A 27,939-nucleotide genomic window follows, 5' to 3' on the forward strand; every position below is an offset into this window, starting at 1 on the left:
TCCTCCCTGCTTACTGATGGGGAGACAGGCACAGAGAGGCAAGTAACTGTCTCGAGGTCACGCAACTAGTAAACGGCAAAGTCAGGTCTGCCCCCACGTCAAAGCCTGTGAATGCTAGGTTAAGTGCTGCCACGTCAGCCCATTTAACAGACAAGCTGAACATGAGTCTAAGCGACTTGCACTGAGGCAGGGGATGGGGTCTGAAGACCAGCTCTTCTGACTCCTTCAAGGCTTTTTTGCCTTGTGATGCCTACCCTGGGAAGGCCAGCAGCTTTCTTGGTGGGGGCACGTGGACTGACCTGTGGCCGTGAAATTACGCTCTTGTTCTGGGCCTCCACTGAACTGTAACAAGGAGACATCCTGATAGTGTGAGCTCCTGCCAACTCACCGGGAAAGGACGAGCTGGGAAGAAACATGGGACGTGCGTCCAGGTGTGGCTGGGGAGCCCACGGGAGGCAGACCCAGTCCCAGCTCCAGCAAAAGATTCCCAAAGGCCCACAAGCTCTAAAGTGAGCGATGTCATGTTCATAGAGCAAAACCCGGGCGGCATCTCCAGTGGGCCCCTGGTCCAGTATTCTTCCTGTCAGCACAAGTGTGGGAAATGCAGGCATGTCCAGGGGCTGCTTGGACCCGGCTGGCTTTCAGGGAATAAGTTTCCCAAACCTCCATCACATGGGGAGTCCTTTCTTAAATGGCTGGACTGGCAGCTGTCTGGGTCTACAGTTCTTTTTACACAGTGGTCCCTCCTCACCATTTCCCCAGAGAAAGGCCCACCCCCCCGCCATCCTAACTGTATCCTGATGCTCTCCCTTGGGGTGTGAATGCCCCCAGACAAAGGGGCGGCTGGAGAATGTAGCATTCCTGGGGGAGGCCCAGGAGAATGGGGCACGGAGAAGGAGCTAGCCATAGGATGCCTGGGTGGCTCAGTCGTTAATCATCGGCTTGTGGCTCAGGTCATGCTCCCAGGCTCCTGGGACTGAGTACTGCATTGGGCTCCCTGCTCAGCAGGGATTCTGCTTCTCTTTCTCCCTCTGCCATTCCCCCTGATTGTGCGTTCTCTCTCACAAATAAATAAAATCTTTTTAAAAAGAGAGAACGGGGCTGGCTTTATTTTACCAAGGCCTTGTCTTTGTTTTCAGGTTACAATCAGGGAACAAGGATGCTGACACAGGGACACCTGTTGGACACATTTACTCAAATCGCAACACAGAGTCTGACTTTTTCTGACACAAAGTATGATTTGGCTGACAGCTCAAATGACAAGGTCCAGCTTTGCCAATTGGGAATTATGACATTATCTGTAATTGCAAGGGCCGAGTTTGCTGGTTTAAGGCTTTGACAAAAATATATTTGAAACAAATATATGTTTGATTCCAAATATATGATATACAATCAACCTGGAAATTCACTCTACTTAAAGTTATGATAAAAGTTAGTTTTTTCTTCTTAAAGATTTATTTATCCTACACAGAGAGAGTGTGTGTATGCAAGCAGGGGGAGGGGCAGAGGGAAAATCTCCAGCAGGCTCCAGGCTGAGCACAGGGCCCGACACGGGACTCGATCTCACGACCCCAAGATCACCACCCAAGCAGAAATCAAGAGTTGGCCACTCAACAGATTGTGCCAACCAGGCGCTCCAAAATTGTGATAGAAGTTTTCATAAGTGAATTTTAAAATGTGTCAGAGGACACAGTTTTTCAAAATTCTTTTCCCAGATGTGAGAGCAAAAAAAGTCTGAAGCCTGTCGCTTTCCTTCCCTGGAACCATGCTGAGATGCTCTAGTGTCCGCACCACCCATAAAAGACGTCAGCTGTGGTGTATACAACAAGTGCCAGACCTGGACCCTGGGTTGTAAGTTTGCTTCTGCTACTTCTTAGCTGCATGGATTTGGTTAAGTCCTGCAAACACCCTGAGCCTGTTTCCTCATAACCGAATGGAAATGAAGCACATAAAGCATATTAAATATCCTTATGACGATGGCACAAAATGAACAGCGGAGAAGTGCGTCAGCACAGGCAGCCCTGAAGAGCAGCCAACCAGCCAGCATTTCCTGCTCGGCTCAGATGACTTGATGGTATTTGTCTCTAGATCACACGAATAACTTATATTTATGGAACGCTCACCATGTGCTGGGCTTCACGGGCCCCAGATCATTTTGTTTTCACAATAATCCTATGGATCCTTCTTACCCCTGATTTACAAGCACAGAAGGCTTACGCCCCTGCCTGGCTTGGTCAGCTCGCAGTGAAAGGCCCAGCAGGTGTGTTTGATTCCAGAGCGGGTGCTCCAAACCCTCCGTACCCAAAGTGTGGCCTACAACTAGCAAGATCTGTATGCACTGGGGCCTATTAGACAGGCAGGATCCTAGCACCTCCCCCAAACCCACTGAACCAAAATCTGCATTTTAGAAAAATCTATGGGCGATTCATACACACATCCAAGTTGGAGAATCACTGCTCTAAATCACCAGACCGTTTTCCATCCTGTTGTACCATCCTGGTTTTATCTTGCTGGAGGTAATATTAGAATGTTTGCTTTCTCTACACACATATGCACAGCTGGCAATTAAAGCAAGCAAGATGGTTAGGGATTATAATAATCCATCAGTAACACATGCAAAATGCTTTTTTGAAAAGGACTAGGCAAAGTCACATCAAACTGTCATTGGCGGTTACCTCTGAAGAGTGGGCCCGGGAAGGTAGTTAAGGGAGAATTTTGACTTATATTATTTGAAAAATTTTTTTAAAGATTTTTATTTATTTATTTGACAGACAGGGATCACAAGTAGGCAGAAAGACAGGGAGAGAGAGAGGCAGAGAGAGACGAGGAAGCAGGCTCCACGCCAAGCAGAGAGCCTGATGCAGGGCTCGATCCCAGGACCCTGGGATCATGACCTGAGCCAAAGACAGAGGCCTCAACCCACTGAGCCACCCAGGCGTCCCAATATTATTTGAGATTTTTAATAAAAATCATGTGTTTGTGTATTGGTTTAAAAGGAAAGCTGTTTAATAACTTTTTTTTTAAGATTTTATTTGACAGAAAGAGACACAGCGAGAGAGAGAAACACAAACAGGGGAGCAGGAGAGGAAGAAGCAGGCTTCCCGCCAAGCAGAGAGCTTGATGTGGGGCTCCATCCCAGGGCCCCGGGATCATGACCTGAGCCGAAGACAGCCACTCAACAACTAAGCCACCCAGGCGCCCCTTTTATAACATTTTTTTTTAAAGAGGAAAGCATGTTTTAAAATACAAGCACAGAGGGGCGCGGGGTGGGGAGGGCGGGCACAGTCGGTTAAGTGTCAGACCTTGATTTTGGCTCAGATTGTGACCTCGGGGTCCTGAGATCAGGCCCCACACTGAGCTCTGCTCTCAGCATGGAGTCTGCTTGAGCCTCTCCCTCTGCCCCTCCTGCTTGTGCATGCTCTCTCTCTCTCTCTCAAAATAAATAAATAAATCTTTTAAAAAAATAGAAGAAAACACAAGCACAGGGCGCCAGGGTGGCTCAGTTGGTTAAACATCTGACTCTTGATCTCAGCGCAGGTCTCCATCTCACGGTGGTGAAATCAAGCCCCATGTTGGGCTCTATGCTGGGCGTGGAGCCAAATAAATAAATAAATAAATAAATAAATAAATAAATAAATAACACAAGCACAGATTACTGAAATTGACTGTATTTTATGAGCTACATCTACCATACTCTGGAAGGGCCAAGGAGGGCGTCTGCACAGAAGCATTGATGGGACGGAAACAGGGAGCGTTGTGCTTGGAGTCCAAAGATCTGGATTCAAGGCCAGGCCCGACCCCAGTTTGCTGGGGGACCTCCAGGCTCCCACTTAGCATCTGTGGGCCTACGTATCCTCTGCGATATAATGAGTGTCCCCCTCCCCACCCACCCCTACGCGCCTCTCCCCATAGCGCTGGTGCAGGGCGCAGCAAAGCCGGGATGTGCCTAAAGGCCCCTGAGGACTGCAGACTGCCACAGAATGCCAGGGTGGGGAGTTTTCTTGAAAAGAAAAGCAATGAAAGAAAAAGCAGTGAAACATCCACCCGCACTCATCCCATTCCCTGAATGCAGCTATTCCATGACTTTATAAGGGAGAGGCACACACTAACCTGGATTTAGATTCCGTGGGAGCCCCAGGCTGATTTTCAAATCCTTATTCGAACTTAGAAGTTGGGTTTGGACGTGGTTCAAAACACGGAAGAAAGGGCTATTTCTCAATGTCTGGCCCGTTTTCTTTGCACTTCTTGCCTGCTTTCTTCGCAGGCTCCCAAGTCCTGGGGAGGTTCTGCTTTGGGTTCTGTGTCCTCCCCGTCTCCCGGGCTTACTCTGACTCCCTGTGGCAGCCAGCCCCGGCACCATGGCCTCCCGGCTACTCCCCGAGCAAATGGCTTAGGGGGTCTGCGGTTTGGCTTGCTGTTGGTCAGTGCCTCAGTTTACCCACTGTTATCTTAGATTTTGCATAACTGGAGAGAGCAGCGGGAGTTCTGTCCTCGCTCATCTGGGGGAGCATGGGGTTTGGGCACAGAGGGATAAAGTGACTGACTCCAACCCACGGGCTAGCTTCAAGGGCTAGCTTCAAACAGAGCTGGGCTCTCCGACCTTTGAAAATTCCTTAAGGTTTCTCTATCAGTTATTTGCAACTTGTCTGTCCCTCACTCACCTTGCCCCTCTATCCCCTTTTTCTAGGGGACACATGAATCTCGGGATTCAAGGCCGCTGTGCTTTTCCTCAAACTAAACGATCTTGAAACCACACGGTCTGAAAGCATCCTTGAAACCGTGCCAGAAAAAAAGTCCCCTGCCAGATTTTCCAAGAAGAACGAGAGCCATCTAAACTATTATGAGCTTTGGTTCCAGCAATGGCTGAAGAGGCTTCTGGGCAGGCAGTCGAGCCCTACTACTTCTGTGGCCTTCAGTGCCTTGCTTCACCTCTGTGTGAGCCTCGGTGCTTTCAAATACGAGATGGTGACACAGCTACCACCTTCAGGCTTAAACGGAGACTCTAGACAAACGTAAAGACCTTCACACAGGATTCTGGAGAAGGGTGATGACCTTGCTGCGAACTAGAAGTTCAGGAAACAGCAACTCTTAGCATCATCATACCATCATTTGGAGCATTTACCTCGAAGACAGGGATCCAAGTCAATTCTCTACTCCAGCTGCACGTTAGAATCACCTAGAATTTTTTCCTGTTTTAATACCAGTGCCCAGATCTTACCTACAGTGATCCTGATTCACGGTCTGGGGTGGGACCTAGGAAATAGGTACTTTTTAAAAATTTTACAGCTGATTAATCATCCCTGGCTGAGAACGGATCTAAATCGGCGCCATTTAACAGGCACACAAACCTCTTGTGTGGTTGTGTGGGGATCTTGCTAAAATGCAGCTCCTGACTCAGCAGGTTTCATCTGAGCCCTGAGATTCTGCATTTCCAATTAGCTCCCAGGTGATGGCCTCTGGAGGAACAACATCCAAAACTCAAGGTCTTGGGAAGATGGCTGGAAAGTTCGTTAAGATTCTTTTCTGGACAGTGTCAAGGGCTAGTTCTGTCTAGCCAGGCTAGAGTTCACTGCCTCCTGGAAGTGGTCAACTCTGTACCTTAGACGGGGGCACCAGGACCCAGCACCCAAGCCTGTCCCCAGATGACTCTCTCTTTGGTTTCCTGTTGGCTTTTTTAGGTTCTAACAAGAGCCTGCAGACAAGTGTGGCCACAAAGACGTACTTGCAAATTAATCATGACGCCACACCATGCATTCACATGGAGTTGCCTTCTCCAGACCCGCCACAGGAAAAGCCTAAAGGAAAGGGCTCTTGTTACTTTCACTGGGATGAGCGAGGAGGAGAACAAGAGGGCCTGACTTGGCAGGATGTCCCAGCCAGGAGCTGAAAACAATGTCAGTCAGCTCTGGTCTGCCATACTTCTCTGATCAGCCAAACAGGAATGCTTCCTGCCTAGGGCTGGTTACGTATGTGCTATGCGCACAATGGAGGAAACACCGGGAAAATGTGAGCAGGGAGGGGGCTGATCGGGCAGGTCCCGCCGGCTTTGAGGTCGGTGCATTCTGTGACCCTGACCTGACCAACATCCACAAGTAACACTGACTGGGCACCTACTGCGTCAGAGGGAATTTGACAAAAACACTCTCATATGATCCTCCTGTCAACTTTGCAAGTCCAACGTCACTGTCTCCATTGGAGGCATGGGTGAGGCAACGGGCTCAGTGGGTCAGCAACAACGGAACACGCAGAGGTCAGAGCCAGATTGGAACCTAAGCCTGGCCAATCCTCCCTGCCTCTTTACACTGCTGTTCCGAACTCAAATCTCTCAACTCCTCAGCTGATCCCTCCACTAGGGCAGGAAGAAAGGGAAAAGGGTGTAAAATCAAGAGAACTAGAAGTAGCTTTGGGTCTCAAGCACAAAGGAGAATGCTTGTTGTCTTTGCATCTGCTATTATTAACCATTACCACCATCAGATGTGTCATTAAGAGGCACTGGGAGAAAAGGCTGGTGTTCAGTCTGGAGTGACTGAACAGCACTGGCCCTAGATAGCGTCCAGGCTGCTGCCATCCCTGCTCCCTCGAGAATGGGGTTGGTGAGCAGCACCCGATGACTGCAGGGGAATACCCTGGAGGCTCGGAGGGAAGGCTCTGCTTGTGGAACAGGGCAGGAATCCAAAACAGCTCAAGGAAGGAGACCAGGCTGGGTCACAGCAGCGTGTTCCTGGCACCTGGGCCACCGTGTCGGGCCCAAGACTGGAAATGAGACTCAACCAATTCCCTGATGGGCTCTGAGAGCCAACCTGAACTTGTGTCCCCTCGCCTTACCCCTGCGTAAGGTGCAGAAGCTTCCTGACGCCGCCAAAGGCCACTCAAACAAGTGCCCCACTTTAAGGACTAGGAAGCCAAGCACAGAAGAGCTGGTGCTAGGAACCTCTGTCCCCTCCAGACCTACCCCATGGCCAGGCCCCTCCTTGCGCCTTGGCAAGAAGAGGCCTTGGCAGAGGCCCCAGCTCTGGATTAATATTACACCAATACAACCCAAACAAACGGCTCCTGCCTGCATGTTCCATAAAGTTCTGAGGCTTAAAACAAAGACGAGTTGAGGAGGGGGTAGGTAACAACAGGGGGACGTGCGACGGAGAGGTACTATGGCCTTGTGATGAAGTATTACACAGCTGTTTGAAATAATTTTTTGAAATCATGCCATTTCATTAAAAAACCCTCCTTGTGCAGTTACATAAAAAAAGCTACATACAAAAGTCGGTAATTAGTATGATTACAAGGATTTTTTTTAATCAACGCACATTAAAAAAAGAACAGAAGGAAATAAAACCGAATTTTATCGGTGGCAATTTTTAAACGATCGGGATGATCATTCCTGTGTTAGAGACGAAGCATTTTCCAGTTTTTCTTTAGTGAGCACATAAACTGTGCAGGGAGAAGGGGAGCAACTTCTAACCACAATCCGGGCATCTGAGAGTCAGCGTGAAGCCCTGCCAGGGGAGGGGGTACTAAACCCAAGGCAGCCCCCAGCAATGAGACGGGACAGCCACAGGGCCTCCAGAGTCCACAGGGCTGTTGCGGTAACACCTGGACAAGCAAGTGGGGTGGTGGGGACGTTCCCAAGGGGCTGAAATTCTCCAGGGAACAGAACAAAAAGCCCATTAGCCGTGAAAGTGTTCTACAGGCTTGTGGTGAGACTTAGGCCCAGTCAGGCGCTCCGCCCGAGGCAGAAAGGCAGAAGACAGCTGCCACCGCAGAGCTCCCAGGCCCCTCGGAGACCCCCAGCAGACACGGATTCCCGCTCCCCACCCCAGCACAAGGATATAAAAGAGACAAGCTTCACCATATGGGGCTCAGGAGCCTCGTGGGAATGTCGGTGGGAGTGAGAATGGCAGGTCCCTAAGCCGTGTGCAAATGTGAAGGAAGGGGGTTTAAAGCGAAAAAATGGCACCAGCTGTCTCCTAAAGAACACTAATTACAGGGGCTGTGCTGCCGGAACCAGGCCTGGTTCTGCAGGCAGAGATCCTCCCGGGAGGGCCCCCCTTGCAGTCACCCAGCCGCCGCCTGAGCTCCGCTGCCTGGTGGCTGGCCTGCGGAGGGCAAAGACGGCATCTGGCTAGGACGCTGGGCAGGCCTGCCTGGGGCCAAAAAAGCAGGTTCTGCAGGTCCCACTTCCTGGGAAGTTCCCATCACAGGGTCAGGAGGCTGGTGCTGAATGCCAAGGCCGGTGACACTGGAATGTGGAGAGGGCTAGAGAATTTCCTTCTCTGGAGATTTGAAAGACCTAAGCATCTGGAATAGCTCAACAGCTCAATGGAAATTAAAAAAAAAAAAAAAAAAAAAAAGCAAAGTGATGGCCTTATCCCTGGAAGCTGGGGAATGGGCAGAGTCAAGTGGAGAGAGGAGGAAGGCAAGTCCTCAGCCGTCCCTCACTTGCAGCTCATGGCAAGAAGCACAGGTCACCCATCACAAATGGTGCCCCTCCTGGAGGGCCGCCCATGGCCAGCATTTCTGCTGAAAACATGGGCAAGAGGTACTGAAAAAGGGTGAAGCTAAGGAGGCAGGAGCGCCGGGGCGGCAGCCCTGAGTCCCAGCCTTGCTCTGCAGCTCCCTAGTCCCTGCACTGCCCAGAATGAGGCATCAGGGATGCCCAGCCTGGCCACTGTACACAGCTGTTCCCATGGCAGTGAGAAATGTATGGGCCCGCAATTCCTTTTTTTCCTTTATTTTTTAAGATTTTATTTATTTATTTTTGCAAGAGAAACAGCAAGAGCAGGGGCAACAGGCAGAGGGAGAGGGACAAGGAGACAAGGAGACTCCCCACTGAGCAGGGAGCCCCATTTGGGGCCCTATCCCCGGACCCTGAGATCACGACCTGAGCCAAAGGCAGACGCTCAATGGACTGAGCCCCCCAGGCTCCCTTGGGGCAGCACTTCTAAAAATGATCAAATTCTAAACAAATGACGGTTATCATTATGATTAGTGGGGTATCATGATAAAGTGGGGGCATTTTACTCCCCATTCACGACAACATGCAAAGCAGCTGCAAACACAGACGAGCACACTAACGTGTCTCCCCCCAGATCATTCACCCACACGCTCTAACCCCGGAGCCCACGGCCCTGTGCGCAGCCTGGGAGGGGGATCGGGAGCAGCAGGAACAGCTGTGGAGGGCTGGCGAGGGAGGAAACAAAACCAAGGAAGCCAGGGAAGAAGTAAGAAGGTTAGCACTGAGATTCCACTCGCCTGGGAATGCGCCCGAGCCCCTGGGAAAGAGGCCCAGATGAAAGGAGGCGCAGCTGGGGGAAAACAGGCCATGAGAACAGAAGGGCAATTGTTCAGGGCCAGGCCAGGCGCTTCACCCAGAGCAGCCGGCCCGCACTGCGGCTTTGTGCGCTAATGTCATTAAGGGCCCAGTGGGGGCCAATGTTTGGAGTCCTTTAACTCCTTGCCATTCTCACACAACAGCTGAGCCAGAGCGGGGGAGAGGCCGCTGGGGGGGGGGGGGCTGTCCTGGCTTTTGGAGCCGCCCAGCTAAAGGGGGCAGAGCAAGGGGTAGGTGGGCCTGGGCGGCAGGAGGCAAAGCCCTCATTGGGGCCTGAGAGGCACTTCCTCAACACTGTCCCCAGGAGCTCCCGGAAGCCCCGCCACTGCCCTGACCCCAGTTAACACTCCCACTAATTGCTGGGGCAGCAGAGAGCCTGGGGAGCAAAAGAGACAGAGTTAATTAAGGGGAGAAAAACGAGTCTGCTGCTCCATTCTTCATTTTGGCTCCTCCCCAACCTTCTGGGTTTCAGGGAAGCTCCTGAAGCAGTGATCGCCACGCACAGAGCCAAGTCCAACAGCACAGGGGAACGACTGACCAGGGGCAGCTAGGTCAGGCAGCATCTAGGAGCCTGGCTCCACAACTCTCCAGACCTTCAGATTTCCCAGAGTTACAGCAAGGGGTCTGCTCGCCACTCACTCAAAGGAAAGCCTCACACTCTCGGTCCAAATATGGATGCCCTAAAACAGGAGCCGTGTGGTTCTTATCACTGAGGTGGGACTCCTCCAGGAAGCAACAGGACATTCTGTAGACTACACAAAAATGGGACGGGAGCATTTGACCAATGTTACCTAGTCCAATCTCACAACTACTCTACTGAGGTAGTTACTGTCTTATCCCCACTTTATAGATGGGAAAACTGAGGCTTGGAGGAGATAAGTAGCTCATCCAAGGTCAACAAGCTACCAAGTAGCAGAAGAATGATTCAGACCCCAGAACTCAGAGCCCCAAGCCCATGCTTTTGCCCCTTTACCCCAGAACTCAGAGCCCCAAGCCCTTGCTTTTGCCCCTTTGTCCCATTCTGCAGGTCACTTAGATAGTCTAGTCCACGAGAAATAGGCCTTGTGGAGCTCACAACCTGGTAGGAGATTCTCAGCAAAGGGTTCTTGAGGGTTTGATGAAGTCCACGGACTGCCCCCCAACCCTACCTCCCCCAAAATCAAACACACAATTCATGGGTTTGTGTGTGCATTCACTTTCCAGGGTGGAAGGGAGGGTCCAAGTTCTCTTTAGATCATTGAAAGGATCTGGGACTCAAAAAGAGGTAAGAACTGTGGGCCAATGAGGTGATGCCTTGCTAACTTGCCTCTAGAACACAGATCTTTTGACTTGAGTCCTCTACTTCACTTCACCTCCTTACTCTGAAGAAATAGCCAAGAGGGTAGCCTAAATTTCTCCAGAAAGGGAGGATGCAGAATCAGGGAACTTGGCAAGGAAACTCCACCTAGCCCGCCTGGGAGAGGGTGAGCCCGAGATACATTGTGCAGGAGGCGGGGGACAGCGGTAACAGCAAGGGGGTGCGGGATGACATGGGTTTCCTACAGTGTTTATTACTTCTTTCCATCACTTAAAAACAAGTTCCAACATTGTCCCAATTCTGATTCTGGATTTTGTTTGGGCCTACATAGACGCAAGTTCATGATCAGTAGCCCTAAACTATCAGAAATTAGCAGGGGAAAAAAATTTCTGTTCTGAACAAATTTGCTAGTTTTAAAGACCACTGTCTACCCCAAAACAAGGGCATGCTTTTACAAGGGCTACTGTCTTCATGTCAACTGTCCCAAGACATTAAACAATGATGATGGTGCCATTTGATTAGCCAGTATTATCAAGGGTGCCTTCTGTGCACCGGGCTCTGTGCCTTACCCATGCTTATCTCATTGAATCCTCATTCCCATCCTATGAGGTGGGGGCATTATCATCTCTGATTTACAGATGACAAAACTGAGGCTCAGAGAGGCTAAACAGCTGTCCAAAACACACAGCAAATAAGTGACAGAGGCAGAGTTCATACCTGGGTCTGATCATAACACGGCGCTCTAGACCAGGGCCACTAAAACCATGCTCACAGACTATCCACAAACTGTCAGTTATGGGTCCCTGGCAAGATACATACAGGGAAAGAAAATAGGTAAGGATTTAAAGACATTTCTAGGGGCACCTGGGTGGCTCAGTCAGCTAAGTGTTCAATTCTTGATATCAGCTCAGGTCAAGATCTGAGTCATGGGATGGAATCCTGCAGTGTTGGGGTCCATGCTCAGCAGGGATCTGCTTGGGATTCTCTCTCTGGTCCCCACCCCAGGCAATTTGACATTGCCTCATTCTCCCAGCACATAGTTGTGGGCTTGCCTCTTCGGACACCATCGGACTTGCACAGACCAGTCATACTCACTGGGATCACAAACCCATCCCTGAACGAATGAACAACACAACCCATCCTTCACCTTGGCTAGTAAAGGAGCCCTGTTCTAAAGGTACTGTGCAAAGACAGGGCCATAGGTCATACTCAAACGAGCCTCCAGCCATCCCCTCAGTTGTCCCCTCAGCAAGCAAAGTCCTCTAGCACAGTGCTTCTCACACCTGACTGTGCACATAAACCACTGGGATCTTGGTAAAATACAGACGAACTCCAGAAGTCTGGGGGGTGGGGCCCGAGACCCCATTTCGAGCAGGTGACATGAGGGCTCCTAGTCTAGAGTCTGGACTTTAAGGAACAAGGTTCTAACAGCACAAGCGCCTGGAGAATTGAGGCTAGGGTCAGAAATTTGGCCTGACCAGGCCCAGAGTTCAGCAAAGGGCTGAGGAAAAGGCTCACCACTGGGGTCTGGCCTGCGGGAGGCAGAAGGCCTCGGTGGGACTGGGTTTGCTCAGATGCAGCTCTTGCAACACACCTTTTTCCACTCCAGCTTGAGCCTGGACATTCAGGGGCCCTTTTCCCCTGAGTCGCAGAAACAGAAGACCTTCTGTCCCAAGGGCTTGACTGAAGGTGGAGAAAGCAGCTCGGAAGCATGTGCAAACATTCGGAGGACTACTCCCTCTGAGCATGTCGAGGAGAGGAGGCATCCTGGGGGAACTGTGCTCACAGCCTCGCTCTGCGTGGGCCAGAGAGCCGGCCAGTGACATCCACCAGGCAGGCCCCGGGAGAAGTAGTACACTCCTGTGTTCGACCACACTTTTTACTTCTTATCAAAGGATATTCAAGTCTACTGTGAGAGCTAAGAAATCTAATTAATAGCTGGAAACCTCAGAGGAAGGAGTGTAATGTGAGTCACTCCAGCAGGGCAAAAATGTCCCCTCAGTGGCAGCCAGAAAGGGCCACGAGCAGCTCCCTTCCAAATAGGAATGGTCTCCACTTCCCTCAGGTCACCCTCAGATTATGTGTCCCACTCCCTGAAAATTCTTACAATAGAAACCTTCCTCCTTATGGCCAATCTCAGTCTCTCCTAATTCAACTTATGGCACAAGGACTGAAGGACTATGTGCTTCTGAAAGGGGCAATTCACAGAAGGCAGTCCAGATCTTTCATTCATTGAAGGATTTACTCATTTACTCAAAAGACACTATGGCCCAGGGCACCTGGGTGGCTCAGTCCATTAACCATCTGACTCTTGGTTTTGGCACAGCTTGGGATCTCAGGGTCATGGGATCGAGCCTCACATCAACCTCTGCGCTCAAAGGGGAGTCCGCTTGAAGATTTTCTCCCTCTGCCCCTCCCCGCTCAAATAGATAAATCTTTAAAAAAATAAATAAATATGGGGCGTCTGGGTGGCTCAGTGGGTTAAGCCTCTGCCTTCGGCTCAGGTCATAATCTCAGGGTGCTGGGATCGAGTCCCACATCGGGCTCTCTGCTCAGCAGGGAGCCTGCTTCCTCCTCTCTCTCTGCCTGCCTCTCTGCCTACTTGTGATCTCTCTCTGTCAAATAAATAAATAAAATCTTTAAAAAAAGAATAAAAATAAAATAAAATAAATAAATAAATAAAAAATAGACCAACTGCCATGTGCCAGGACTATCAGAAGTGGGCATACAGTGTGGACTCAGCAGACTAGGGTCTTCCCTCTCCTTCTCTAAGGAACAGAAAGTCATGAGAGAACTCACCAAGCCACGCACCAAGCCGTTAATGAAGACAAAGGACACTGCCTGCTTTGGCGCCGAACAGAAAGTGAGCAGCTTTCTGACATGCATAAGCTTCGGGAAAGCCAGCCCCACAGTGGGACTGGGCATTTGAAGCCAACGGTACCTGAGAGGGGCTCCTTCACTCCCACAGAGCGGAGAGAGAGGCCCGAGGGTTACTGACACTCACAGCCAGCAGCCAGAGAGAGGGCCTGAGGTCCTAACCAGAAGTCACTGGGCAAAATGCAAGCCCATCTCCAGGGTCATCACGCTGAACCCACCCTCTACATCTCAGATGACTCTTGCGAAACCACAAGGCTCTTTCCCCCTTTGCAAAAACCAAATCATTCTCCTGCCTCCAGACCCTTCCATCCATGTGCTGTTTCCCTGCACAATGCTCCCACCTGGCTCCTTTCCCCCCAGCCACCCATCCTTCCTTCTCTCAGAATCCTGCTCAGCACAAATCTCCAGAAGGTCTGGTGCAGGCACAAGAGCATGACGCCTTAACCTTGGGCACTCCTGACATTTGGGACCAGATCATTCTCCACTGCAGGGTCGTCGTCGGCGGCGGGGGAGGGGTGTCTATCCTGTATATTGGCAGATGTTTAGTGGCATCCCTGGCCTCTAGCCACAAATGCCAGGAGCACCTCCGCCCCCAGTTGTGCCAACCAAAAATGTCTCCACACATACCCAGTGTCTCCTGGGGCACAAAATTATTGCCATTTGTGGACATTGAACTGGAGGGATGGCCCATAACCCTGGTGGTACAGGAGGGACCCCTGGGGAGCTTATAGAACTCACCCATGCCTGAACCCCACCCTGCACACACCCTGGTTCTGGTTTCAGATTCCACAAGGAGACAAGAATGGTGGCAGTCACTTTACAAGCCCTTAATGTTCTTGTACTGTGCTGGTTGGTGCATCCATTAGAACTGGATCTCTCTAGACACATGAGCGATATCTTCTTTTTTTCCCTCAAAGTAAATTCCTCCTATTCTGGGCTGCTCAGAAAATTTTGGAAAGTTCTTGAGCTCTCTCTGCTCCACCTTCAGATGAAGAAACCTTTCAAATAGCGCCATCTCCCTCAAATTCAATGGCATATGACATGAAGAATTTACAGCCTTTCAAACTTCAGGAGGAAGAGGGGACAGAAGGCATGAGGGTGTGTGAAAATCTAGGCTCCAGATATTGCTCCCAGTGTCCAACCTGTGAATGAGAACCCTTCCCGCTCTCCCTTGGGTATAAGGAAACTTGGCTGAGCAATTAGGACACCTGCCTCCGTATTCTCAACTTTGTGGATTCCCACCGCTCTCAGCCAGAATGAAGGGGTGACGCTGGAGGTCAGTAGCAGTACTGGACTCTCTAGTCTACCAGATCAGATGCTGTGGTCCTTGGACTGACAGGGACTTGAAAATAATGTCAGCAGGCCCAGAATGAGCTGTGTTCTCAGGCTGAACAACTAGGATCTTTCCTCACACATCCCTCAAGGATCCCAGGAGGATTGGGAGAGCTGAGAGACAAACAGGGCTGGCCATCATTCACAGCTAACAGACCTAGATCTCCTCTGTCTCCTCTCCCCACACCTGAAGCTGCCCCTGCCGGCCCCCTCTTCAGACAAAGCCAGAGAGGAAAGCAGTGTCAAGGGAAAAGATCTGATTACAACCCCAACCTTCCCTAAATGGAAATGGACTCAGCACTTACTCATTTGGTAACACACACACACAGAGGAGACCTCATAAATGATGTAGGTGCTTAGTGAGCAGCCAAGCATCCTTCCCGGTTTTTACTCTTGGGTTAGCTGAAACACGAAATGATGGGAGGGGAATCCAGGGGCCAGGCTCCCACCAAGACAACGAAGGCTATCAAGCTCCCAAGATCAGCCTTCTCACAAAGATTCACTGGCTCATACATAAGAATACAAACTGCCAATGAGATTACATTACATTAAATGACTGATTTAATGTTTTCTGGGAGATTGTAGTCATTTGCTATTCAGGGCCAAAAAGGATGAGTAAGTCTTAAAGATCTGCTTCCCGTGGCCCGCGCTAGCTTGCTGAAATCAGTCTGGGGCACCAAGGCCTTCCACTCTGAGGTGGCCAGCGGGATGGTGATATTTTTTTTTTCCCCAAGCTTCCTTCCCTCCCCTCAATTACACACACACCCTGTTGCCTGGAGACTGAACGCATTCCTGATGCTTACACTTCTTTTCATTCCCCAGAAGCAGGAGCTTTGGAAACTGGGGCCTCCAGGAAACATGCCTGGGGCGGGGAGACAGGGACCCAAGTGACACTTCCTCACTAACAGGCCCGCCCCTCCCCACTGCCCTCCCTTTCCTCCCCAGGACTGAAAAGCCCCAGTGGGCTGGAACTGAAGGGCTCCCGCAGGGAACAAGGCCCCCTTTGAAAGCGCGTGTTTACCGCAGCCCGGGCAGGGGTTGCCATGGTCACGGTCCACCTTGGCAGGACCCCGCAGGCCCCAGCACGGGGACACCCGCCCGGCCCCAAGCACCCTCTCCTGGGCCCCGCAGCTGCTGGAGGCGCTGATTTTCCACAAGTCTTCGGCTCAAAACATAATCCTGAACGAACCGAAAGAGGATTAGGGCTCCCCCCATCCCCCAGCAGCCTAGCGGCCGCCCCCCGCAGGGGCTCCCAGACCCGCCCGCGCTCGGGGCGACACTACCCTCCGGCAGCTAATGGGGTGACTTTTTTCTGCCACTCATGATCGCCGCGCCCCGGGAGCCGAGGGGGACCAGCCCCGGAGGCCGCGGCCGGGCTGCAACTGGAGCCCCGGGTTGCAGGAGGCCACCGCGACGCGGCCCTCAGGACAAAGGCACAGCCCGGGCCTGGAGGCCGGGCCCTGAGAGCGGCCTAGCGGCCCAGCGGCCGCCGCCGCCCGCCCCGCATTCCTCCCTCGCCCCCTCCCCCCTGGGACCGGCCAGAGGGAGCGCAGCCTCCAAATAATTCAGCCCTCAAACTGCTCTGCTCATCTGTTCCTTCATCTCTTCCGTAGCTCTCCCGGATCAGCAGTTTCACAGCGGGAAGCACTGCGATCCCAAACCTGGGCAGGCTGTCGGACCCACAGCCTCCCCAGCTGCACCTCCCCAGGACGGAATAGAAGCCACCCCGAATTCAACGAATTGCTGGAAGCAGATGGGGCGTGGGAGGAGAGGCGGGCGGGCCCGCGCTCCTGGGGCTGTAAGCTTCACCCTGCACCTGGCAGTGCTGGCAGAACTGAATTCATAGAAGGACGTGAGCGGCAGCGGGCTAGCCCTGCCTGCCTCTGCCAGCAGTCTCCCCGTGCTCCCTCCAGCTCCCTAGCTTCCCGGGGCTTCCTCTTGCACCCCCTGCGCCAGGCTACACAGCTCTTATGTTCTTTCTAATCAAAGGGCTTGGGCATGCAGAATCACCATGTCATAGGTCCCTGTCCCTGCAATTGGCCAGCTTTGGCTTCTATTAATAATACTAGCTGATACTATATCATGTAATCCCCCACCATAAGCATATGAGGAAAGTACTACAAATATCCCCATGTCACAAGCAAGGAAACCCCGACTCAAGGAGGTGAAGAAATTTCTCCAGGTCATATAGCTAGCAAAGTGAAAAAAAGGGTTCACTCCTGTCTTAATTCCAGACTCTATGCCTTAACCCCACGTTACACAGACACATGCATACACTGGACTACAGTATTCAGAGAACTAAGCCCAGAGAGGTGAAGTGACTTGCTCACAGTCACACAGCCGGCTGGGACAGTATCAGACAAGGAACGAACTGCCATAGCTTGGGCTAAGATCCTTTCCAGATTACAGTTTTAACTACGGAAGCATCCATACTTACACAGATGAGAGCACATGTGAAGTACTCTCTCTTTTACAGTGTTATGGTCTAATGGCCTGTAAACTTAACTTGACCTCCCGGCAACACCCCAAGCTAGTCTTGTCCATTTCCTCTGGTCCAGGCTCTGTGTGATCTTCTAACAAACAGCTCCTCTGCCTCTAGGAGAGAGAGAGAGAGAGAGAGAGAGAGAGTGTGTGTGTGTGTGTGTATTTTTTAAATTATTATTATTTTTTTAAGCAGGCTCTTCCAGGCACCTGGGTGGCTCAGTCAGTTAAGCAGCTGCCTTGGGCTCAGGTCATGATCCCAGGGTCCTGAGATCAATTCCTGTTTCTGCTCCCTGCAGAGTCTACTCCCTCTGCCCTTCCTTCCACTCATTCTCTCAGTCTCTCTCTCTCTCTCAAATAAGTAAATAAAATTTTTAAAAATAAAGTAGGCTCCTCTCTCACAGCATTGCCTCTCTCTCATCCCCCTGCAAGGCAGTACAATCTCCCAGACTCCTAACGAGAAATCACACACCAACATGCCAGCTCCCATTACAGTTCTCACAGTTTTCTTCCAGATGTTACTACTCCACAGTTCTTGAACCAGGTAAGCACAGGCCCCATTCTGAGGACTGCCTCCACCCCCAAGCCTTGTCAATACCTTATAGACCCTATGCTCCTGGCTATAGCTGGTTGGACCAACAGGAGACAGCTGACACAAATGGGTCAATCTTTCCCCAGGAATTTGAATCAAGGTTTTGAGCTACCCTTCAGCCTGATGGTTCCTGGAACCAGAGCCAGTCTAGGTGGAAGCTGAGGGGCCATGATATCTGGCACACATCCACAGAAGCAATGGTGTCCTGCCCTTGTAGACACTTGGGAGGCCAGCCGTATTTCCTAGCCTCAATTCTTCCATTCCCCTGAGACTTCAAACAGCTCAGGCTGGTTTCTGTTACTTGCAATCAGTGGAGTCAGAACTAAGAGATGGGCTGGATTATTATCCTCCTTTTACAAATGAGGAAAGAGGCTCACAGACTCACAGAGGTGAGGTGACTCAATGAAAGCTACAGGGCCCACGTGTAATAAAGGAGAGGTTAAGGGGAGCCTAGCTGGCTCAGTCAGTGCAGCATGTGACTCTGGATCTCCGGGTGCTGAGTCCCAGCCCTGCCTTGGGCATAGAGATTACTTAAATTAAAAAAATCTTAAAAAAGAAAGGGCGCCTGGGTGGCTCAGTGGGTTAAGCTGCTGCCTTCGGCTCAGGTCATGATCTCGGGGTCCTGGGATCGAGTCCCTCATCGGGTTCTCTGCTCAGCGGGGAGCCTGCTTCCCTCTCTCTCTCTCTGCCTGCCTCTCTGCCTGCTTGTGATCTCTGCCTGTCAAATAAATAAATAAATAAAATCTTAAAAAAAAAAAAAAAAGGAGAGGTTAAAATCGCTGCTGTGGGTCTCCTTCAGTGCCATCTCATGCCTCCTTCTCTTCAAGGATTAAAGGAAGTGGCAGGTGTTCCCTTCCTGTCAGTGTAAAAAGAAAATGGCAACTGAGGACAAGTGATTAGGCCAGAGGCACTCTAATGGGCTAAAGCCATGGACAAGAAATACAAAGTACTTATCTTTGAAAGCATGAAGGCAGCCCCTTGCCCCCCTATATTTCCCAATGTCCCAGCCGGCTGTGTGACTGTGAGCAACTGTGACTGTGTGACTAGCAGTTAGGTTGAACCCATGGGACTAGTTCTGGCCAATGAAATGTGAACGGAAGTACGGGGTGTCAGTTCCTTGCAATGCAGCTAAGCCAGGGGATGCCTCTCTCTCTATCTTGTGCTCCTGTGGTGACTCTGAAGGCCCCATAGTCCAGAAGTGTGGCTACAGATGGGGGAGAACTGCCTAACTGCACTGGACTTTTCCACAAGCCTAGATTGTGTCAGGCCACTGGGGGGGTCAGGATTCCATCATCACTGCGGCACAGTCTAGCCTCCTGACTGAGGCTCACAAGTTACTCAACCTGAACCCCTCAGCACAGTTCCCCAGTCGGCAGGATGCTGCCTCTGTTGATTTAAGAAATATTTCCAGTGGGGCACCTGGGTGGCTAAAGCCTCTGCCTTTGGCGCAGGTCATGATCCCAGGGTCTTGGGATGGAACCCCACATGGGGCTCTCTGCTCAGCAGGGAGCCTGCTTCCTCCACCCCCTTCTGCTTCACTTTCTGCCTACTTGTGATCTCTGTCAAATAAATAAATAAAATCTTAAAAAAAAAAAAAAGAAAGAAAAGAAAAGAAATATTTCCAGAGTGCCAGGGCCAGATGTTGATGTGGGGAGAACCAAGAGCACCATCGGAAAAACAGCCCTGTCCCTCTCCTCAAGAAGCTCCTCATCTGGTGACCCACGGGCCCCGCTCTGGGACTAAAAGTGGTGGTGGGAGAGCGGGCCCTCCCAGGCAGCCACTGGCTGAACTGAGTGCTGAGGAAAGGTGTGCCGCCAGGAGGCAAAGGCAGCTTGTCCCAGAGACTCTAGGAGGGTGGCAGCCAAGAGGGAGTTCACACCAGGTTTTCACACCCTGCGTGCAACCAGCTCCCCTACCGCCTGCCTTGTGGCCACACACAAGTGCTTCCCAAGCCCTGGGCACAGAACACAGGAGAGAAGGCACCAGGCATGAGTCATCAGGACAGCGGTGGCCAGTTGAAAACAGGAGCAGCAAAAGACACGACTCATCAGCCCTCACCCTCCTCACCCTCCTCTGCAGCAGAAGTCTCTCCTCTGGGAATCCCCACACCCCCCCACCCCCACCTTAATCTATTTTAGCCCAAGATGTCCCCAGCGATTGAGCTCTTCTCCCGTGACCCCGCATAGCTGAGGACCAGCCAGAGACATCATCACTGTCAGGTCCTGGTGGCTGGCTACAGTCTCCTCTCTTCATGCCGAAAGCTAGATGAGAAGGTCGCCATACACAGTTGTGTGAGCTGTTCACTTTGTAAGGTTCCTGTCCAAGGGGGCAAATGGGGCTAGAATCTAGCCTGCGCTCTGCTTACCCACCTCTTTAGCTTGGAGGAAGTGTCCCTTCTCTGAATCCACACAAAGGTATCCTGCTGTATGCCGAAACCACAGAAAACCTGGGGCCAGCACTTCCAGATAAAGAGTGAAGAAGCCTGATGATAAGTGCATGGGCATGCACTGGTCTCTCTACTTCTGTGTATATTTGAAAAATTTCACAATAAAAGTTTAAAGCCCAAAACTATCTCTCCCGGTAAATGGCTGTGTTACTCAGACAAGTGATGTTACCCCTTAGCCCTCAGCCTCAGTTCCCACATCTAAAAAGACAATAATCCCTGGTTCATAGGGTTGATATAGGTACTAAATTGGATTACTTAAAGTGAAATACTTGACACAGAAGAAGTCCTCTTTCAAATGGGAGCTATTAATGGTAACGGCTGCCGATGGCCAGGGCAGGAAGGAAAACGAGGCAGAGAGGCATTGTTGAGAAAAGCCAAGGCTCTGGGAAATGTATGCCATGAAGCCAGAGAGAGTCTGAAAGCACAACCAGCCTTTTCACATTCCAGGGGGCTGGTGTGAGGAGTTTCCTTGCAAACCCCTCCTGATCCCCGTCAGCCTTCACATTCCCCTGAGGACCCCAGCCTCAGCTCAGACTTTAAATTAAGGTCCAGAAAGGTCACAAAGAATGTCTCGGAAAAGGAGATGTTCCCCAGTCCCCGAGCAAACTCAGAGAAGAACAGGGTAACTTGTAGGTGGGGCTGGGCAGGCAGAGAGTGGTTTCCCCCCCACCCCACCCAACCAAGACTCCTATCTGGAGTCCCAGAAGAGAACAAGAGATCCCTGGAGGTGACTAGGATGACCCAAGGGATCAAGCATTGGCACAGGGAGGGCCCCAGCCACCTTCCCAGAAAGAGGGTATAAGTAGCCATTCACATCCCTGAAGGTCAAAAGCTATTTTTGAATTGTCTAGTTTTATGTAATGAATTTTTATGTGAATGTCTTCAAAATTATCACTGCTGCGTGTGAATTTCACCAGTGGTCTGTCATTTAAAAAGGACACTTACACCCTCTATTAATTTCCCCTTAAGGCCTATTCATTCCCCAGGGCCTCACAGGGATGGTGAGGGCTGAGGGTGGCTGTGAGGGGAAGCTGAGAGGTCCTGAGGGACCTCAGCGGCAGCCTGGCCCCTGCCCCGGGAGATGGCCACAGAAAGCTTCTGGTTTCAGTCAAATGCCATCCCCCTCTCTTGCTCTCTCCTTTCTTTCTTCTTTTCCAGGATGCTAGCTAAGAGGATGATTCACTCTCTTATTAAGTCAATTCAGGAGAAAAAAAAGTCATACAAGTTTCCAGTCCTCTCTTCACTGAACTCAAGCCACTCCGTGGGGCATCCCCATAAGCACTTCATAGAAATAAGGTAACAAGGAAGAAATTCCACGAAGAAGCCCATTCTTCACCTTTCCCTTCACGTCGCAAGAATTCACTATCCTTGGCAAGTTTTCTAAGTTTCTAAAGCTGTCACAACGTGAGGGCAGAGCTGGGATTTAAAGACAGGCTTCCAGATAAAATGTGATAAGAAGAGGAAAGAAGCACGTGGCTCTTAAATCCACAGACGGCGCACTCCCTCACGGCAGATAGTAACAATCCACCCAGAAAATGTCCTTCTCTGTCCCTGCTGGCTCTCCTCAGCTCTGTCCCAAACTTAGAAACAGCTGTTTCCCTGTAACTCCAAAAAAAGCTCTCATATGCTCCGTCTCCTCATTCTTTCCAACACCGTGATCTGTACACTTAATCTACCTCCAGGCTCAGCTTATGCAGCCCTCAGCTCCTCAAATACGAAGAGGAGCAGTCAAAGAATCAGAAGCTCAGCACTACCACGGTACAAAGCCCTCTTGTAAACACCATCTACAGACTCAGCAACCTGGCTTTCTGAGTTGGGATCCCGGCTCCTCAACTCGCGGTGTGGCCTTGGGCAAGTGGACTCAACCCTCTGTGCTTCAGTAAAGTGGTGATAATACTATAGGGCTGAGCAAATAAATTAATGTGCTTAAGAAGGTGCCCGGCAGGGGCACCTGGGTGGCTCAGTCGATTAATCAATTAATCGTCTGCCTTCGGCTCAGGTCATGATCCCAGCTTCCGGTGATCGAGCCCCACCTTGGGCTCCCTGCTTAGCAGAAAGCCTGCTTCTGCACACCCCTCCCACCCCCACTTGTGCACTCTATCTCTATCTGAAATAAATAAATAAATAATCTTTAAAAAAAGAAGAAGAGGAAGAAGGTGCCTGGCACCAACAAGCCATGTAATAAATGTTCGCTATTATCACTAGACCATTGCAATGATCCTCTGCGGTAGGGGGTATTATTACCAGCTCTGTTTGGCAGATGTGTTCTATAGCCATTTATTGTTATGGGTAAAATATAATAGCTTAAAGTTAGGAAAAATATACCTTAAAAAGTTAGGTGATCTGGGGCACTTGGGTCTTGACCTCAGGGTCGTGAGTTCAAGCTCCACACCGGGCTCCAGTTAGGTGATCTGCTCAGAATGACACAGTCGGTACGTGGCAGGGGTGAGACTCGATCTCTGATCTTGGACTCCAGGTCACACCCTCACAAATTTCACACTTTCACAAGCTCCCTCCCTTAAGCCGGGAAATTGAGAAGCGCCATGGATCAGCATCAAAAACAGATTTCAACTCTGTAATCCCCAGAGAGTGGCATCATCTCAGGGGACCATTGCACGATATGTTACATAAAGTTAATTTCCACTTGTTTTCGTAGTTTAAGGAAACACACCAAAGCAACCTCACAGAAGGTACCACCCCACCAAAAGGGACAAAAGACCCCCCTCAAGGCCAAGGCTTATCCCAGCCTCAACAATGTTTCAGACTAAAAGGGCTCCTTCGGGAGGCTCCTAGGCTGTCAGCAATTTGCAAAAAAGGTCAGTACAAATCGTCTTGGAGCACATTTATATAGGCCTGGCCTAGGCCGTGTGGACTTCTGCCAAACCGATAGTTTTTTAAAACGTGCACTGTCTTCACCCTTGAGAAACAGAAGCCAGGCTCCAGAAACATTTCCATTACACACAAAAGCCCGCAACTCATCAAAATGGGTGTTTCCAGTTTGAGGAGAACTCTTCCATAAAAACATCAAGAAACACCCCAACCTTTCCAGCAGAGGTAACCAACCTGGTATTTAGGGAACTTCTAAGCACAAGTAAATGATATTTGTGGGAACAAATTATTTGGTAAACATACGCTCCTGCCCAAAGTCTAATTATATCTAATAAATGGATTAAGCCCATCTCTTCCAGCTCTGCTGTGAACATTCATCATGAAGCGTCTACACACATGCTTCCACAAATGCTCTTCACGCGTAGATCTAGCCTGATGAAGTCACCTTCTGGCCATGCTGGAGAGCAAGCGAGGACGGAAGAGTGTTTAGCATCGGAGCCCTGGCCTGACCCCTGGCTACCACGTGATTTCACAAGCCCATCATTAAAACAATGACAAATGGCAGCAGCAACGGGTGGCGAAGGTTTATGGAGAACTTATGAATATGCCAAGCACTGTGTTAAGGACTTCGTAAGTATTTGATTCTCGTTAGCCATCATTACGGAATATCAATACTCTCACTGTGTGGGTCAGGAAACCAAGACTCAGAGAGACCGAGTGACTGTCCCAAGACCACGACAGCGAGTAGCAGGGGCCGCATTCAAACTCAGGTGCTTAACCACAAACCATGGGGCTTTTTGAGGTGCCTGGACGACCCAGGATTACAAATTCCTTTAGGAGCAGGCTGGGTGAGCTTCAAAATCCTTTCTGGCTTTAAAATTCAGTGATTCGTTCTTTTATTTATTTGTCATTTTTAAAAATTTATTTAGATTTTTTTTAGAGCGAGAGAGCACTCGAGAGAGCAGAGGAGGGCAGGGGAAAAGGGCAGAGGAGGGGAGCAAAGGGAAAGGGAGAGAGAGAATCCCAAGCAGGCTCCACACCTGGGGCTCAGTCTCCTGGCCCTGAGATCACAGCCTGAGCCAAAAATCAACAGTCAGTTGCTCAACCGACTGAGCCACCCAGGCACCCCTTATTTATTTATTTATTTAAGATTTTATATTTTAAGGTAATCTCTAGGAGCACCCAGGTGACTCAGTCAGTTAAGCGTCTGCCTTCAGCTTGGGTCATGATCCTAGGGTCCTGGGATGGAACCCCCATCGGGGTCCCTGCTCAGCAGAGGGCCTGCTTCTCCCTCTGCCTCTCCCACTCTCCCTGCTTGTGTTCTCTCTCTTGCTCACTCTCTCTGTCAAATAAATAAATCTTTAAAGAAAACAAAAAAGTAATCTCTACACCCAACATGGGGCTCAAACTCACAACTCCGAGATCAAGAGTCACATGCTCTACCGACTGAGCCAACTGGGCACCGCAGTGGTTCTCTCCTTTAGAGATAAAATGAATTTATGACTTGGAGAATAAAATGCAGTGATGCTCTGGGACCACTAAGAGCGATGAAACCTCTGTGTGCGCCTCCCCCAGATCCAGCCAGGGGAGGAGAACCGCTGGTTTTCTAGGATCACGATGCCCGGGAAATAACCAGACTGGCCCCAAACCATCTCTGGAAAAATGAGCTTAAAGTTCGTACAGGATGCCCCAACTTGCAAGGATCTGCAAGTTCTCAACTGTCAGCTCGCAGAATTTAATTCGACCTCTTCTTCTACCTTTTTTTTTTTTTTTTTCAAGGAAAGTCGGTTGCAAGGAAATGTGCACAGTGCCGGCTGGCTTGAAGGACACCAGTCCAGTGCATGTGGGCCCTGTGGCATCCTTACACCTTGCCTTCCTCTCAGGTCTACCCCTGCTCACAGAGAACCTACCTCATGCAGGTAATGTGTGTTCTACAACTTCCCCTTGACTTCCCAGCCCTGTGGCTCAGTAGTCAAATAACTGTGCTCTCTTGTGTCCTATGCACACTCGCTGATATCTTCACACACTCCCTCCCTCATCACCCATCCCAGTTTCCAGGCCCACAGACACTCCACGGCTTCCTTGCCCCACTCCTCTGATTCATCCTCTTTACCTCCCTGCTCCGCACCGGAGTTCCCTGCCCGGCCACCTGGCCACTAGCCCCCACGGCCGGATGAGGAGACTCTGGCCCAGCTCGCCACCCATCCAACCCCCCCGCAGCACGGGTCTTAGCTCGCCGGCTCGCTCGGCTCCTGGCACAGCCTGAAACCGAAACTAATCTCAGACCTGAACAAAATGAAATCATTTCCTATGCGTGATCGCCCTACATGACCACAGAGAATCTTCTCCCCAACAGAGCACCAAACCAGAGTTCTGTCAGGTCCCCCTGGAACCTACTGCTTCCTTAACAAACAAGGGACAACGGGGTCAGAGGAGGAAGCGGAGTGTTTTCTGCCTCTGCATTGCTTTCATTGGCACGAGTCCACTTAAATTGACCCCAGCAAGCAAAGCCCACCACCCGGTATATTCAATGTTCAACAAGAGTTCATGCTTGGGGGCGCCTGGGTGGCTCAGTGGGTTAAGGCCTCTGCTTTCGGCTCGGGTCATGATCCCAGGGTCCTGGGATCGAGCCCCACATCGGGCTCTCTGCTCGGCAGGGAGCCTGCTTCCTCCTCTCTCTGCCTGCCTCTCTGCCTACTTGTGATCTCTGTCAAATAAATAAATAAAATCTTTAAAAAAAAAAAAAAAAAAAAAAGAGTTCATGCTTGGCTCTTTCTTAATCAGGTTCTTTTTTTTTTTTTTTAAAGATTTTATTTATTTATTTGACAGACAGAGATCACAAGTAGGCAGAGAGGCAGGCAGAGAGAGAAAGGGAAGCAGGCTCCCTGCGGAGCAGAGAGCCCGATGCGGTGCTCGATCCCAGGACCCCAGGATCATGACCTGAGCCAAAGGCAGAGGCCCCAACCCAGTGAGCCACCCAGGCAACCCTCTTAATCAGGTTCTCTTTGGAGAGCCAGCCTTGTTCTCTTCAGAGATCTCTGTAGACCTCTTGCCAAAGGCAGTTTAGATCACTCTATCATATGCTTTCCCTAAATCTGAAAAACACAGCCTTTACTTTAGTGCTAGGAACCACAACAACAAACCTCAAACATTAAAAAGGAACATTATAAATGAATATAACATCAGCCCTTGACGATCTTTCAAAGAATTGTACGTTTTTGTTTTAATTTATTTGACAGGGAGAGAGAGACCACAAGCAGGCAGAGAGGCAGGCAGAGAAAGAGGGGGAAGCAGGCTCTCCACTGAGCAGAGAGCCCGACATGGGGCTTGATCCCAGGACCCCGAGACCATGACCCAAGCCGAAGGCAGAGGCTTAATCCACTGAGCCACCCAGGTGCCCCAGAATTGTACGTTTTGAGGAAGATCTTAAACAGCTTTGTATTCATTCGCCCTGTTGCCCCCGCATGCTTTGGGACCCCCTTCTCTGTAGCTGGGGGCATTAGATGATTCTGCTGCTGGCTTAAGCAAAACACACAACTGGAAGGACAAGGACACCGGCCCAGCAAGTGTATGGTGAAAGAGCAGTAACTTTTGGATCGTCTGCAATTTACTTTTCATTCGTCAAAGTTTCCCGAGGGCCCCAGATGCGTCCCCAAAGCCCTTCTAGGGGCCAGGCCAGCAGGATGACGAAGACAACTCATTAGCTCCATCAGGGAACATCATTCTCAGAAACACCTGAGCGGAGCTGGTGCTCTCCAGCACCAACAGCCCAAAGGTCAACCACTTGCGGGTTTCCAGCAGCCCTCCTCACAAGGCTTGGCCCCCACCCTGCGGCCGGCCCAGGAAGCAGCCCCTTTGACCGGGATCCGCTCAGGGCAAGACCCAAGCTGCTGGGCTTGGCTCACCAGCTAATGGATAAGCCACTCCGTGTTACGGGGTATTCTTCAGTCACTTCCTTGGTAAAATAAGGAGTTAGGCCACACTTGAGCAATCTTCTAGCTCAAAAATTCCAGCTCCTCTTACCCTCCTATTACTGAGCTGACACAGACCTCCAGGGGCCTCTACTTCATCTTCCTGTCTCCAGATGAAACATCTTAAACCACCAAGATAAATGAAACTTGTTCCCATTTCTAAAGACCTTTGGGGGAGGCCATTCCCCTCCACTCCTATGAGTCACTTGTTCTCACATCTCACGTCCGATCGGCAAGGAACATTTTCCTCATACCTTACTTGGGTCCTTCTGCTGCTTGCATACATTTGCCTCTGGTTCTGCTTCTCAGTTCGGAGAGACAAGAGTGAATCACGGAGCTCTGAGCAGTAACTTTTTTTGAAAGTGTTTTTTAAGTAATCTCTACACCCAACCTGGGGCTCGAACTTACTACACTGAGCTCAAGAGTTGCAGGCTCTACGGACTGAGCCAGCCAGGCGTACTCTGAGCAGTCACTCTTAGGAGATTTTTATTTCTTCTTCAGCAACATCACTGCACACATTATAAGGGGTGACTCTTAAAAACCACAAGACATCGAGGAAGCCAACTGCATTTCCCGGTTCCTGACTCATCCTGGCCAGCGTGTAGCTGGATCCAGAAAATTCTGCCTTCGGTTCTAATCAGAGTTCGTAAAGTGATGTCCTCCATGGCCAGATCAAAAGCCCTGGAGACAGGAGCCATCTTGTCCTCACTCATCTCCAGTGCCCCCTCTTGCAGAAACCTTCCCTTCCCCAAATCTTCTGGCTGGCAGAGCGTCCTCTCTGCAGAG

At 50.6% G+C, this 27,939-nt stretch overlaps 1 protein-coding gene across 2 annotated transcripts in view; it reads right to left on the reverse strand.

Annotated features, from left to right (window-relative positions):
- The window catches only part of CUEDC1 (CUE domain containing 1), an 81,585-nt gene that overhangs the window by 48,948 nt on the left and 4,698 nt on the right, over positions 1–27,939 (reverse strand). Inside the window, exon 2 of one of the 2 annotated variants that reach the window (XM_045069926.1) lies at positions 17,272–17,429. The exons of the other annotated variant lie outside the window; for it this stretch is intronic. The gene's annotated coding sequence lies outside the window, so the exon portion shown is untranslated. The remainder of the gene's footprint in view (positions 1–17,271; positions 17,430–27,939) is intronic. 2 annotated transcript variants of the gene reach the window in all.

This window comes from Mustela putorius, unplaced genomic scaffold, assembly GCF_011764305.1.
Source record: "Mustela putorius furo isolate JIRA1106 unplaced genomic scaffold, ASM1176430v1.1 tig00003962_pilon_pilon_pilon, whole genome shotgun sequence".
Classification (NCBI taxonomy): Eukaryota; Metazoa; Chordata; class Mammalia; order Carnivora; family Mustelidae; genus Mustela; species Mustela putorius.